The sequence below is a fragment of the Protopterus annectens genome, chromosome 2.part1 (assembly GCF_019279795.1).
Source record: "Protopterus annectens isolate FY-2018-M chromosome 2.part1, PAN1.0, whole genome shotgun sequence".
Classification (NCBI taxonomy): domain Eukaryota; kingdom Metazoa; phylum Chordata; order Ceratodontiformes; family Protopteridae; genus Protopterus; species Protopterus annectens.
This window is the reverse complement of record NC_056729.1, coordinates 1,195,527,681-1,195,544,543: the sequence shown is the minus strand read 5'-3', so window position 1 is coordinate 1,195,544,543 and position 16,863 is coordinate 1,195,527,681. Positions and strand designations below refer to the sequence as shown.

General features: G+C 39.2%; 1 protein-coding gene across 4 annotated transcripts in view; it reads right to left on the bottom strand.

Annotated features, from left to right (window-relative positions):
* TRAF3IP2 (TRAF3 interacting protein 2) overlaps window positions 1–16,863 on the bottom strand; it is a 765,530-nt gene that overhangs the window by 368,464 nt on the left and 380,203 nt on the right. The gene's annotated exons all lie outside the window — the stretch shown is intronic.

Sequence of the window (16,863 nt, the reverse complement as noted above, 5' to 3'; positions counted from 1 at the left end):
AAAACAGACAGCATGAACAGTAAACTGCTCTGCCCTTGACACTCAGATTTATTGAAATGGCCTTGAAACCCAGATTCAAAGAAAATGCATCTGGCCAGTGGCAGATTAAGTTTACCTTTGGGCTACTTTCAAACCATAGGCTCCTTCGTCACATTCCTAGGACCATGCATCCATACATGTGCTTTATGATTCACCTTCCTGATTGTATTAAATTATATTTCTTTTAAATCCAGCACCACTTATTAGAATGTGTTTTAAAGTGGTAGTTTTGAACATCTTTCCAGTAAGTAATGAAACAAAATGTATGGACCAATGATGACAAAACTATCTATTTCAGAATATTTCAGCCATTAAAGTCCACCAATATCAGGCAATATAGACAATCTCTGTATCAGTAAAAATCATCTAAATAATTCCACATTAAAGAGAACTGTAACTACTGAAGAGGTTGCTACTGGAAAACAACTTTACATTTCAGTGTTTCATTTAAGAATTCAGTGTCTGCTGCCCTTGAAGAAGTAATTGCCTATGTTACATTAAAAAAGTTGGTAAGCTGATAATACTGCAATAAGGAATGGCTGGCAAACTGATAACAAATTCATAGTTACATTATCCAAAGGAGGATACACTCAGGATTGCAGCACCCCACCCCTCCTTAGAGTGCACTGCAGTATTAGCAATCCATGCAAATGGTGTGAGAGTAGAACTCACAGCCTTTTGCACTAAAGCCAAGTATGCGAACACTGCTTTCAGACCCTACAGTACAAACACTGACTGCCATATGTTAAACAACACAGCTGTATGTTGAAAACAGACTTAGCATGAGCAGTGGTAAATTCTCTTCCCTAGAAACTCACATTTCCTTGAAAATGCATTAAAACTCACAATTCCTTGAAAATGCATTAAATTTTGTAATTCCTTTAGTAGTTGGTGTAGAGGATTCAGACTCTTGTCTCCACTGAAAATCATAAATCATTGAGAAGACTGGTAGTTGGTGTGGAGGATTCATGCCTTGTCTCCTATAACCAAGGTACAGGATTTGGGCCTATGTAAGTTAACTGACTTACCTTCCATCCTTAACTAGGGTATTTTACACACACCAAATGAAAGAACAATTGCAAATTAAATTCCACTTTAAATGAAAGAACAGTAAGAAGTTAAATTCTGCTTGTGCATTTGAAACACGATTACATTACATCCGTGTTGGTGGATGTATAGTAGTAAAGATGCATGCATGTACAGATGATGTACAGATGAAAAGTAAATGTGTATGTTTTCCTTCTTAAAGGACAAGATGAAGACACTGAAGAAATGATTATTTTTTTATCAATTCAAAAGTAAATGTGGAAGTACCCTAGCTAGTCAGCCGCTATATGGCCAGTGGGCCCCCAGCCACTGGGCTCTAGGCAACTTCCTAGGTCGCCTAGTGCTGGATCCAGCTCTGACCAGGACAGTGGGTACAGTCTGATGTTCTTCATGTTTCACTGTTGCAGTCATCACATTTGGGTTATCTGCCTGCAGGTAGCCCTCAGCCGGCCTGAATACCAGAGTCTTGGGATTTCTGCGTCGGATGCTGTTACTTCTTCCATGACGTCAGGCCGTCAGGGGTATAAAACATGCAGCTGACACCATTACATCATTCTTTCTTGCCATGCGGTGCCCGAAGCAGAAACAGTTCGCAAGTGCCGGTCGGCCGCCTCCTGAAATTTTTGTTTTTCGAGTTTCAGACCTGAAGTCTTCTAAATGATAAGTATCCCGTTGGGGATCCTTTTTTATTGCTCTAACTGATGTCAGAAAAAGTGAATAATTGTCTTGCCTGTGGAAAGCAAATACCTCACAGAGATTTTCATTCTAACTGTGTCACCTGTTTAGGCCCAGACCACGACGTCCCTCGCTGTCAGTTTTGTGCCTTGTTCAACGCCTGAACTATTCATCGTCGGGCTACTTTTTTTTGCTAAATTATTTCACTCTCGATGTCCGTATTCTGAAATGGCTTCAATAAACCATCCGACTACCGATCTTACGAAAAAACATTAAGGATAAAGACAGAGACAGACCGCATAAGTCCAAAACTGCAAATGACGCTACCGTTAAGCTAGTTGCCAGTCCGCCAGTACTCAGTGAGGCGCTTTCGCAGCCCCTGATACCTACTTCTACAGATTCGCAGGCCTCTACTGAGACCCGTTCGGAGTCCAGTATGCCTCACGATGCTTCTTTGACTATGGAACCTGTGGATGTCACTACTTTGGATGGGTCCGGAGCCGCTGTGCAGGCACCGTTTTTTGAGGGTGTATTCAGGCCTTCCAATTTTCATATTAAACCGATGACTTCATTTCAAGCCAAAAATACCGAATTTCCCAGCCCTAGAGTTCGCACTACACCTAGGAAACCGGCGACCAAAGCGCATTCTCAGGCCCACATGCCACAAAAACAAGTGCTTAGAATAGCTGGAGACCTTATTACTTTAATTAGGGGAAGTCAACCTTCCCCCTCAAAAAGACCAAGAACTGATTTTCCTTCTGATTCTTCATATCAGGAGTCTGATAACTCTGACCCTTCTGATTACCAGGACATACCCTTAAATACCTATGAGGATTCTGATGCAGAGGATTCCATTCCCTCTGCTTCCCCACCAGAAGATTTTTCTTTTGGTGAAACCCTGCATACCCTTAGAGAGCATTTCCGCTGGGAGAGCCAGGACTACTCTCAGTCCAAAAAGAGACTCAGGAAATTTTTATACTTGCCTCAGCACAGGCCTCTAGCTATCCCTCCTGTTCTGGAAATTGTAGATGATGTCTTCTTGGAATCCAGCCTTACCCCGATCCTTTGCCTCCAGTTCCCAGAAAACCTGACAGATACTATAGAGTACCTGACTCCCATAAATTCCTCTTTAAGAATCCTGCTGCAGATCCAGAGACCATTTCCCAGGGACCTAAAGGCATTAAGTCTACAACAGCCAAAAATCCTACCCCTTTGGACAGGGATTCTAGGGCTATAGACAGATGGGGTAAGAAGGTATACACCTCTGCTACACTTGCCATCAGGGCTTTAAATTGCCAGTTGCATATGTTAAAGTATCAGCAACATATGATGGAACTAATTAAGCAGAAAATTATGTTGATTCCTGATTGTGCAGAACATAAAGATTTACAAGAGTTAATGCATTCTGCTAACCAAGTTGGTATACTTTGCAATGTGGTTTTGATGCCATAGAAGCATCTTGAAGGGCTGTTGTCACTGGATATGTTCTTAGAAGGCATGCTTGGCTTAAGGAACTAACCTTGCCAGACCATGTCAAAGCAAAATTACTAGATGCACTATTAAACCAAGAGCATCTTTTTGGCAATAAAGCAGAAGTCCTCAAAAGGATGGAGGAAAAAGCTAAATCTTGGCAAACTGTTAAAGATTTCTTACAGGTATGACCACCTAGATTCAGTAGGCATTGGCCTTCTAAAAACTGGTCTTTTCCAGTCCCTCCCAGACCTTCTCAGTCCAAACCCAGGGGCAGCAGACCACCAAGACTACAGCCTCAGGGTATGCACAGATCTACGCGATGGAGTGCTCCCACCTCCAAAACAGGTAGTAGTAAACTGCCATCCTATGATAAAATCTCACAATGACTTATTCTTAACTCTTCCAAGCCTTGCCCAAGTACATGCACCTTTAGGAGAGAAACTTGCTCTGCATGCCAAAAACTGGGATTACATTACCCAGGACAGATTGGTCTTAAACATTGCTTCCCAGGGATACAGATTCCACTTCCACTCACTCCCAACAACAAGAGGATGGCCAGACTTCCCCCCAAACCAGTGGGCAGACACCCAAAAGCAAGTACTTTCTCTTCTCAGTATCAAGGCTATTCAGCCTGTCTCAGTGAACAAAGAGGGCAAGGCTTTTATTCCAGACTGTTTCTGGTACCCAGAAAAGAAAACTCTTTGCGTCCTATCCTGGATCTGTCTATTCTCAACACCTTTGTGGTGGTTCCAAAAGTCAAAATGCTTACTCTCCAACAGCTGCTTCCTATGCTAGCCAAGGACTCCTGGATAGCAACCCTAGACTTAAAAGAAGCTTATCTGCACATCCCCATAAGGGAATCTTGCAGGAAATACCTACATTTCAGAGCAGGCTCTATGCACTATCAGTTCTCTGCACTTCCCTTTGGCGTATCTACTGCGCCCAGGGTATTCACAAAATGCCTAGCTCCAGCCATTGCATATTGCAGGCAGAGAAGAATTCAGATTTACCCATACTTGGACAATTGCCTGATTCAGGCGGACAGTCAGGAATTGCTACTACAGCACCTGACATTTGTAAAGAGACTTCTAACTTCACTGGGGTACACCATCAACAAAAATAAATCACATCCAGTACCCAGCCAACAGATTGTATTCCTAGGAGCAAACTTGAACACAACTTCCCAGATGGCATTCCTCACTCTAGAAAAACAAATTTATTTGACAAACTACTTCAATCTGCTGGCCACCAAAACCCAGCTATCTGCAAGAAAAATACTGCACGCCCTAGGGTTCATGGCCTCTTGCATTCTACTAATTCCATATGCAAGACTGCATGTGAGGAAACTTCAATGGTACTTAAAAAGTCTCTGGTGTCAACATTCTCAGGACCTGGAAACAATGATTCCTATCATTCCTTGTCTAAGGACAGAGTTTCTTTGGTGGGCAGAGGCCTGCTACCACAAAAAGGGACTCCCTTTCACTCAACCCCTCACTGCCCAAACCCTAACAACAGACACATCAGACTATGCATGGGGGGCTCACATGGCAGGACAATGCATTCAAGGCAAATGGAGCCCAAAGCAAATGCACCTGCATATCAATCAAAAAGAAATGTTAGCTGTACAGAATGCTCTGACAGCCTTCAAAGGCCGTATTCTTCCAGGACAACTATTGGTAAAGACAGACAACACCACAGTTATGTCGTACATAAACAAGCAGGGGGGAATCCATACCTACCCACTCTGCAGATTAACCATGGCTCTGTGGAACACAGCCTTGAGCAACCAAGTGCACCTGCAAGCTCAAATCCTGCCAGGCAAACTAAATTCACTGGCAGATGATTTATGCAGAAATCTCATGGACCAACACGAGTGGAAACTGGAACCCCAAAATATTCAAGCTTTTGAGGCACAGGTGGGGGCACCAGAGGTGGACCTATTTACTTCCCCTCAGAACTATCAATTGAGCAAATATTGCACCAGAACTCCCCACAGCCAAACTTGGAAAGTGGATGCCCTGTCCTTTACCTGGGCAAGCCTCTCAATCTATGCCTTTCCCCCTCTGCCCCTCCTCTCGAAGATTCTACTAAAGATCAAACAGGACAAGCCAAGGACAATCCTGATTGCACCAGACTGGCCATGCCAGCACTGGTACCTTCTTTTGTGCAGTCTGACAGTGGTGCCACTATGACATCTGCCTCAGACCCCTTCCCTGCTGTCCCAGCAGTAGGGCCAGATTTTGCACCCTCAGCTACAGACCCTGAACCTAGCAGTCTAGCTCATCCCCTGAACTCATCACCAGCAACCCTCAGTAAGCAGGTGCTGGATGTCATTCTTTAGGCAAGGAAGCCTAGTACTAGAAAATCCTATTCAGAAAAGTGGAAAAGATACTGTTCCTGGAGCCAGTCTCAGGGAATGGACACAACTGTGCCCAGCTTACCTCATATACTAGATTACTTAACAGAAATGCTCCTCTAAGGCCTATCCTTCTCTTCAATTAAGATTCATGCCTCTGCCATCTCAGCTCATTATAATACTGAGCCACCCCTCTTCTCTCATCCTCTGGTCAAATAGTTCCTGAGAGAAGCCAAAAATTTCAGACCCCCCCAGGAGAGCTCCCACTACAGCCTGGTACCTTAACTTTGTATTGGAAAAGCTCACGCTTCCACCATTTGAATCTGCTGCTACAGCAGAGTTAAAATTCCTCTCATGGAAAACAGCTTGACTTCTAGCAATCACAGAAGAGTGTCTGAATTGCAGGCCATTATGGCAGTGGAACCCTTCATTATCTTCCATGCAGACAGGGTTTCCCTCAGAAGTAACCCATCATTTATACCCAAGGTGGTATCTAGTGTGGCTTTAACCCAATCCATTCATTTGCCAACTTTTCCCCTAATCCTCAGAATAAAAGAGAAAGGATCCTGCACTCCCTGGACGTGCACAGGCAGCTTAGGTTCTATCTGGACAGGACTAAGCCTTTCAGAAAATCTGACCAGCTGTTAGTCAGCTTTGCTGCAGGGGCAGAGGGCAAGGCCATTTCAAAGCAAACCATTTCTAAATGGATAGCACACTGCATCCATTTCTGCTACAAACACCATGGGAAACCTATCCCACAGGGGATCAGAACACATTCCACTAGGGCTACATCAACCTCTACAGCATTTCTCAGGGGAGTCCCTACTAGGGACATCTTGGAAGCTGCAACCTGGAGCTCTGCACACACTTTCACCAAGCATTACCACTTACCTATATTTTCTAAATCCAGAGCTGGATTTGCCACAGCAGTCTTACAGGGCCTGATTGCCATCCCTAATGCTTCTGAACTACCTCCACCCATCCTCAGCTTTGGCAATCAAACCAAATGTGATGACTGCAGCAGTGAAACATGAAGAACAGAGTACAGTTGTGTACACTTACCATAAATGTAGAAGTTCGAGTGTATTCACTTTTGCAGTCCTGGTTACCCTCCCTCCAGCCCCCTGACTTCTCTTTACTTCTACCTATCTTTTTTGTTTGGCATATCTTATATCATTGGTATTTGCTTTTTGCTGGGGGTGTTCCATACCATGTAATTGCTTCCTATGTTGGGGGCTCCTGACATCTGGGGCAAGAAAAACTGATGTAATGGCATTGGCTGCATGTTTTATACTCCTGACAACCTGACGTCATGGAAGAAGAGACAGCATCCGACGCAGGAATCCAAGACTCTGGTATTCAGGCCAGCTGAGGGCTACCTGCAGGCAGATAACCCAAATGTGATGACTGCAGCAGTGAATACACTCGAACATCTACATTTATGGTAAGTGTACACAACTGTACTTTTCTGAATCATATCCATGCTCTGCATTCTGTGCACTTTCTTTTCAGTTTTACTGTCAGTGCTACCAGGACTTTCTTCAGACTGCATGATTGCTAATATGGCAAGATGCATCGGAATATGATTCATACCTGTCAATATTTATATCTTTTAGTCAAAATCTCAAATAGCAAATGATGAAACATAAAACACCAAACCACAAAGTACTGATTTAAGGAATAAAACAAAAAAAACAGCTTTTTTGTAAGGTGCAAACTACCTTGCACCCCCATACCCCCTGCTAATTATATATACTATCTCTGACTGCATACAGTGGGGAAAGGGCAAACTTCCTGATCCCTTCTACTCTGCAATCTCACGCAGCTGTTTACTGTTTTTTAAATAGGTTGATATTTTTTGCATCAGTATTTACGGTGCAATCATTTGTCATTTGACATTTCAGGATATTGACGAAATAACAGGAACTTTCTGGCAAACATCCCACACCGGTTCATTAATCTTCCTAATTATGAGGCAAATCAACACTCTTCACATGAACACTGAAAATATTCATTTGTAACCAATAGAAGATTACATCTACAGCATCACTCCTTCACTAAAATATCAAAATGTTCATTATATTTTTTCATAAGGTAGGCTCACTAAGGAGAGTGCCTTGAAAAGTAATGTAAAACATTAAAAACATGAACATTGTTGTCCTTAAAATTTTAGTAATGCAGCACTGCGTGATTAACCATTTTCAGTATTTTGACCCCAAATATACAAATATATAGTTATTCAGAGGATGTTATGAATGTGATATTTACCATTGTTTATATATAAATCTAAATATTCTTGACCTTTTGACACAAGGTAACAAACAAGCAGTTGGTACAGATATTACGTACAACATAAACTTGTTTTGGCATTGAAAATGCTATTATTTTTTTTATCAAGAGGTATTTAGACAAAATATGTATTTTATGATACATATGTAACAGTTCTTTATAACACATGCTTAATTTAAATGCAAGTGGTTTCCCATATTACCACATTAAGAAATTTGTAACATAATAGTTGACTTTGGAATACTTGACTAATGGCAAAAATATAACTATTTATTTACTAATATATATATATATATATATATATATATATATATATATATATATATTTTTTTTTTTTTTTAATTTAGCAATTAAATGCATGCATGTTATTGCCATCAGAAGTCTAATATTCCCCTTAGTCAAAACATTCACATTCACTGATAAGTCATTTTTCTTATTTAGTCCAGGTCAGTTTTAAAAACAGTTGGTGTTGGAATTCTGGCCTTTTACAGTGTGTTGAATGTTATATTATTAATAGGGGTGACTCCCCGGAAAAAAATTCCTTACCTGAAAAATGTAATGACCCCAGGTGTTGATTATATAACGGAAAAGGTGTTTAGTATGAGAAGATTTTGCTCCCCATGACAAAATTTAGTTTCTAAATATCAGTGGCATAGACTTTTAAAAATTAAGGTTTATTCAAAAGATTTTATGACCTTATGAAAACAAAGCTATTAGGCAGATTACTCATCCTAGCTGCAGGATGAAAAACATTTTAAATCTAGCTACTGACAGTAGTCAGTCTTTTTATATGTCTGAGTTATCAGTTAGACATGTCCAACTTTACATCTCAACTAGAAAATGTGGTTTGGAACTAGAGTATTGAATCTGAACGAACCACAGAGTAATATACTCTTAAAGCTTAACATTCCAATGTTGAATTAAAATGTGTACAAACTAAGCACTAACAAAATTCAGAGTGTGTCATTGCAAAAGACACGCTGACACTTTAGACAGAGCCAGATAACAATGTAGAAAATCAAAGTACTCTCACTGCAAGTTGGTGAAGAAATACTGCCACAGGAAATGTTCTTCTCACAATACTGGTCTTTATGCCACTATAAAATTAGATCAGGAAGGAAAACACGACTGTAAACCAAAATCACAGAGCATGGCAACTTTCATAATACCATTTTGGGGTATAATAAATTAGGAAATAAATATTTAAATGCTATCTGGGGAAGAATTGTATAGACCAACCAATTTTGGTATCAACTGTGCTGCACAATATCCTCTAGAAAGCAGAACATGGATCACAGACTGTGCATTTTGTCAGGTCTAGCCACTCAATGGTGTAAAAACTGGCTGTAGGAGATTGTGTCACATTGACTAATGTTGCCAAAAATGGGCATGATTATTTGCTGATGATAAGTGAGTTGAGGACCCAACCTATTCTGACATACAGCAGGGACCCATGCTAATGGTGAGAATGCTATGCCAGTGTGTACCCATCATAAGGATAAGCAGCCCCAGTTCAATAAGCTACTGGCCAGTCGGTGTCCAGTTTGGGTTACCTGTTATAGCTCTGGTGAGCAAAAGCTGGGTGTAAAACCAATCTGCCTGCCAAACGTGAACAACGGATTGTTACATTTAATATAGATTCAATGACAGGACAGAGCTTGGAACTGGATGACATGATGGTAAGAAAGAGCCTGGACATCCTTTGTATCCAGTCAGGATGGAAGGACAGTGCAGTGCAGCAAATCCACTTGGCTTGGGATTTAGAGTCTACTACTCTGGAGGAGGAGCTCAGACTCAAAATGGTTTGGGGATTGTGGTGAGGGCGAGGCTTCAGAAGACAGTGAGGGATGTCATTAGAATTAGTGACAGATTCATGGCAATCAGACTCTAGTGTAAGGATAGGGCTCTAGTCATAATCTTAGCCGATGCACTGCAGTAGGATTGTGACAGTGTGGAAAACAGTGCATTTGGGCAGCAGTTGCAGGTCCTACTAGATAAAACAGGATAGCATGAGTTGGTGTTGATAATGGGGGATCTGACTGCCCATATCAAGAGAGGCAGAACAGGATATGAGGACTGCCTGGGTCCACATGGGTGGGGCAAAAGAAATAAAGAATGACAGGTCATTCTAGACTTCTGTTTGGCAAATGGCTTGATGGTGGCTAACATATGGTTCAGCAAGAGAGAGAGACAGTCACAGGATCGCATGCAAGAGTTGCCAAAATGCAACCCAGGTAGACTTCCTCTTAGTTAGGAAAAGGCACTGGGGTAGAATCCGAGATTTCAAAGTCATCCCGAATGAAATAGTCAGCCCATAGCATAAACCAGTGGTTGCTACAATCAGCTACAAGCAGTGGTCAGACAAGGCTAATAATCACAAGAGCAATAGCACAAGTCATATAAAATGAAAAAAAAAACACAAAACGAACTGCGACTCCAATAAAGGCTGTCCCTCCAGAGTATTCCTCTTTTCAGGGGAACAGGTCAATCACAAGTACTTTGCTTCACCAATAACCACACATGAAAAGTTCAAAAGGTTGAATTTATTCACAAAAATATAAAATGAAATAAACTAAATAAAATAAAATAGTAGATTAAACGCTTTCATCTCCACTCAGGAGACTTCATCAGAATCAACATTCAAGAAGCTGTGCATGTTTTTATATCAAGCCACATTCCATTTCATTGGCCAATCAATTAAATAAATAAATAAATAAATTCATCACTAGTAACTGTTAACTATTGAAGTGCTTGGTAACATTTAAAGTGCTTAATAACTTGAAATATAGCAGCTTTCCTTAGTATTATATAAAATACAGGTTTAGAATATAGGACAAAATCGTATAAAGAAACAGTTTATAAAAACTCCAAAAAAATACTGTAAAACGGTGGTATACAAATTGTTACTATCCCAAGCCATAATAATAGAAACTATTGCAGAGACCCAAAACATTGAAAAGCACAAAAATATATTCTTAACTACTATGATACATAAAGTACTGTATTAAATAAAACAACGATGTACTTGTTAAAAACTTGATGATATATATTAATAAATATGTATATAAATACTAATATAAAAAAAGTAAGTAAATATATGTATAAAATATATAATATAAAATGTAATATATGTATAAAAACGTAGGTATAACCATGAATATAATGATGGATGAACCCACAATTTTTAAGCATTGTGTAATATTATGGATCTGATCTTTTAGGGTTGAATGCTAATAATTTAAGAGCTGGGGTAATAGATATAAGATCATTTAAACCTGGGCTGTTACATGCATCCAACCTTAACTGCCAAACCATTTCCCAAAATTCTAAACGGGTCTCCCAATCACCCCCCCCCCACTCTGTTTTACTTCTTCCAATACCCAGAATTTGTAACTAGCCATTTTGCATGTAGATAAATGTCTGTATAAAGCATTGTTCTCATTCTTCCTGGTAATGTATATATGTTCATATATACGTACTCTCAAATTATGTTCCATCTTCCCAATGTAATATGACCAACATACAGTACAATAAACTAAATACACCACTCCTTTGGTATAACAACTGGAGTATACTTTACTCCTGACTTTGTAACAAATTTATGGGAGGTTGGCATAATGGTTAAGGTGTTTACCTTACAGACCCAAGGTGCAGGGTTTGATTCTCACAGGGGGTAATTAGCTAGGCTTAAAATGGTCCATAAGGACAGTTAGCCTAGTACTAATCTATGAACCTATGAAATGCTGGGTATATCCAGGTCTTTTGTTCCCGCTATAAAGGGACATTGGGAACACCTACCACATTTGAAGGTACCAAGTTTAGGACATGCCCCCTCTCTACTGACTCCCTTTTTCTTTTCTAATATATTCTTTAAATTAAAATTCCTTTTGAAACTGTATCTTAATGGTTTTTGAAAAAAATCCACCCTGGTGGGCATCCTTCTAAACATATCCCAAGTATCGTTTATACATTTCTTCACCCACCCAATGTTAGCATAGTGTGCTAATGTCAAATATGGACCTTGTGATACAGTCTGTTCAGTGCCCCCCAAAACTCTGTTAGAACCAACCATTTCTCCACTAGTCAATAGTGGTAGATAGGTGGATCCCCACCCATCCACAACACTTCTTTTAATGGGATTGATTAAATTGCTCGGGAATTAACTTAATATTTCATATAAAAAGATTGATTTAACTCTGGAAGACAACTTGATGCAGAGGTTGATTGATATGCAGTTATATCAGTTTTTGAGGGTACCAAAGCCTGTTATTCCAGCTATCTTTGGAATTCCCAAAATACACAAGGGGGTGGATAATCCACCCATGAGACCCATTGTCACCTCCCAGGGATCAAAAATGCAACCACTAGCAATTTATGGGGATACAAAATTTAAAAAAATTTATTCCAGATACCCACACATTTTAATTGACTCATGGGATTTTTTGAATAAAATTGGAACTACAGGGTACAAATACAATATCATATTTCTAGCCATTGACGTGAAAGATTTGTTTTTGGTAATACCCCATACAATAGGTTTAATGTGGTTTGAGGAGATGTTGGTTGAATTTGGGTTCTGCAAACTTGGTAGGCCACAGTCCATCTGCTTTTGCCTGGACCTCAGAGAAATAGATTCCAAGCATTAGGGAGCCCAGCACAGATCCTTGTAGTACCCCACTGGTAACTGGTCTACTGGTGGATGTGGAATCCCCACCTTTGAGAGTGTGCTTTCTGTCTTTGAGCCAGTTGGCTAACCATCTAATGACTTATGTGTTAATCCCCAGCTGGGAGAGTTTCTCAATGATACCTGAGTGGGGGATTGTGTCAAAAGCCTTGGCTAAATCATATAATTCCTTATTATAGGTTCCCTAAGCTTGGTGACAGCTCTTCCTACTTTCTGTTGCCTGTGTCATTGTGCTAAATGTTTTTGTGCTCTAGAGTTATCAGAAACAGTTGCTTAGCAGCAATCTTTCTAAACCTGTGCATATTATCAAGGTAATCCCCTATTTCTGCTTAGCATTCTGCAGTTTATCCTCTTCTTGTTCTGTGAGATTCGTCCTATTTGGCAGTACTTTAACATTTGCCAGTCAATCTAAATAATCTTGTTACTTCTTAACCATAGCTCCCTGTTTTTTATTTCCACCCGATTTTTAAACTCTATCTTAATGTTATCCCACTCCCTAGCTATATTTCCAGAATAGCTCCTGAATAATCTCCACTATACATTTCTTAAATTCCTCTCTTTTCAACAGATAGGTGGGAAAGCGACTGAGTCTCATTCTTATTTCATTATCCTGTGTTTCTATTTTAGTTATTATTAGTGCTTGATCTGAAATAGTTATTGGGTATGTATCAAGACCTTCAATTAAATGCACATGTTCCTGTGAAATGTAAATTCTGTCTAACCTAGCCCAGTTTTTATATCTTAGGGAATAATATGTAAATTCATTCCGAACTCCTATTACTGAACTCAAATCTTCCATGCCAAATATTTTCATAAATTTCTTCAAACATCTACACTCCTTTGTTATACTTTCTCTTCTGGGCCCTCCAGACACATATTCACTGCTGCAAATCAAATTATAGTCCGCACCTATAAGTAATAGTCCTTGCTGAAAATTGATTATTTCTCCCAGAATTCTCTTAAACTCCATTAAAGTAGTTTTAAGTGGAATATAAATACATGTCAGTGTAATCCTCATCCATTGCCAGTAGCCTCTTAGCACTACAAGTCTGTCATTATTATCTTTTTATCCTCTCCTATTACTGTTGGAGCTCTTCTTGCAATTGATATAAGTACTCCTCTTTTTTTGTCTCAGGTATTCTGTTGAATACATCCTGAAATCCTTCCTTTATCAAATTCACATGTTCAGTTTTTTCAACTGTGTCTCCTGTAACAAAGCTATCTGAAAATGTTTTAATATAGTTCACAACTCTTTCTTTTTTGTATTTATCTGTGAGACTATTGACATTTAAAGACATTACAGAAAGCATCATTGTATTAAAAGGTATTATTCCCACCTTTTATGCATAATACCTTTTTTGTTAAATGTCTAGTTCCAGTGTTTGTGTTGCATGCATACACTGTTTGGCAGGCTAAACTTTTGTACAGTTGTTTGTTGTCATATCTATTAGAGCTTATGTCACATATTACAAAACTTTTTGTTTTATTGAAAGCCCTCAAACAAAAAACAAACAAACCCCTAATACCCCCTAAAACCTGTTAACTTAATACTAACACGCAAAACTATGTACATCTTCAAATATTGAAGTTTTACCCTGCTAGTAGGAACTAATGTCCCCAACTGACAGCCACACTCATAGACTTGAGTTAACCTAAAAGAAATGTAATCCATGCTAAGATGCATTGTGCAGCCTGTGCTTTTACTAACTGCTAACTGATTTTATCTTGTCTTTATAGCTCTCCCAGTTGAAAACCCCCCTGAATGCTTTCAGAGAACATTATCTAGTAGCCAGTTCCCCCTGCTCCCCACAGCGAAACACTCTCCACCAGACTCCAACCAATTTCTCTTTATCAGAGTGCCTCCATGGAGCTATGAGAACCAGACAGCCAGTTTCTCATTATCATATTGTCTCCATGGAGACATGAGGACCAGATACAGAATTCCTAGTGAGCATACAATAATTTGCTAGAAAAAAGCCTCATAATATTCCATATTATTTTTCATTTACTTGCTTTCTCTTAAAACTTGTTACTAAATCAATTTAAGTTCCTTTATCCAGTTACTCACCTATGCAAGAATGAGAAAAATGATATTAATTTTTTTTTTGTCATGGTCTTTTACTCAGGCTTTTTTACATATCAGTGCCTACATTTCTTAATAATGAACAAGAAGAAAAAGAGAAGAAGGGAGAAAGAAAGGGAAAAAAACAGTAGCACCTGTTTACAATCCCCATTACACTTAAAAATAACTGAGAAAACTTTATAACATGCAAAAAAAAAAAAAACATACACCACAAAAACAGTACTATTAAGAAAACAATGTATTTACTTACAGTTAATTTCTCCCCTCTAATCCCCTCCCCAAAGCATTTTTCTGAAGATTAATGACATGGAGTAGGGCATATGCTTTAGAGTCCCCCACAAATTCAACATATTCTGAAAAATTCCAATATTTCCATATTTTTTTGTTCAGTCATATTTCACAAATACAATTATTGCACTGTAATATCACATTAAGTTACTGGTTTTATTACTGTTTATCTTCATCTCGCAAATCCTATTTCTGCTTCATTTCCAACGTACTCTCAGTTCTTCTAATCAACTATCATGCTCTCTTCTTTCTCTACATTTTCCTTTAAAACATTGGAAAAGATTTCACAAGTACAGTTTCTCTTTGGTCTTTATTACCAGAAGAACAAGAAGCAGAATATGCTTCTGTTTCACAGCTCACTTTTTGTTGGACAAACATTTATATTTTCTCCTTAGTGTGTACTTCATCAAAAAATTATTTTGTCCTATCAAGGAAGAATACCCTGAATGTAGCTGGGTATAGCAGTTTGAATCTCAGATCTGTGTCTTGACATTCCCTGAATAGTGGAATAAATTTACTCCTCTTCTGCCTGGTGAACAATGAGTAATCATTCTCCATAAATACTCTGCTCTCTGCCAGTTTTAGTAATTTATCCTTCTGCCACAATTCTGTCAGAATCAACTTCTGCTGGTATGATTGCATCTTTACTATTAAAGGTCTAGATTGTTTTCTCATAGCCAAGTTTGGAGCATACACACAATGTGCCCTTTCAACTAACAACTCCTGCTATGGAATACAAGTCCAGTTGCTTATTTGTGCTTTCATAAAATTAATGCAGTCTGTTCCTTCCAACTTCTTTTGTATAGCTGAAAATCTCAGGTTTTTCTTACATACTCTGTCCTCTAATTCTATTATTTTTTGAAACATCTCTTCCTGAGCAGTCTCATATTCAGCCAGCCTTTTTCTTCATGTTAACCTCTGATTTTTGCAGCTTTTTCTCCTTGTCTAAATATCTGTTTAAAGCTTCTTCCATTTTTCCAGCCTTTTGTTGTTTGTGTTGATATACTCTATCAATGTTTTGTTTATTTTAACCGGGTCTGTGTGCAGTTGTCTTATATCTTCTTTATGTTAATGGAAGTCTTGTCTGGAGGTTGCATTGCTTTCTGCTGAACAGCTGCAGAACTTTCCTCAGTCAATGTTCTTCCTCACTTTTTGTAACTGATTCTTTCCAGGTCCTCTGTATTTCTTTTTTCCTGGCATCTAGGTAGTACACTTACTAGCCAGTTACTGAAATTTAACTATAAACACAAAAGTCAACTGGACTTCTCTGCTGAGTTTCTGTTTTCACACTGGGAGAGTTAGAATTAAGCTGTTACTCAATGTGCAGCCATCTTGGAAGTCAACTCTTTGGGGGGGTTGTCAATATCTAAAGTCCCAGAAACATTGGTAGAATTATTGCAGGCTGTGTACGAAGACCCAGTGGCACAAGTATGTACAGTGTTCAGACTCACAGAAAGATTCCTAGCATGGTAAGTGTGGATCAGGATTCAGCTCTGAGTCCACTTCTGTTCATACTGGTGATAGACTACATTAGCAAACAAGTCAGAGGGGAGATGATGTGGCATTACAGGCAGACTCTGAGCATGCTCTGGAACAGGCTCCCTATCCATGTGAAGCACAGTCCATCCCTAATCTTATTTAACAGTAACCTTGACCAGTGATTGGGAAATTAGAAATTTTCCTCAAGTCTGGCCCCCATTCTCTTATAGACAGAGGCAGACAGTAATGCCCAAACTAACATACCCATCCACATAACTTCTAGAAACTTCCTAACTAACATATCCCCTCCTATTAAATGCTCATGATATATATGTACACAATTGGGTTGGATTGCATGGGTAAGCTGATAAAGGCCCTGCTGGTCATTAGCCTAGTATATAACTATGAACCTATGAACTAAGAACTTCATCAAAGGAAAGAGGACTGGAA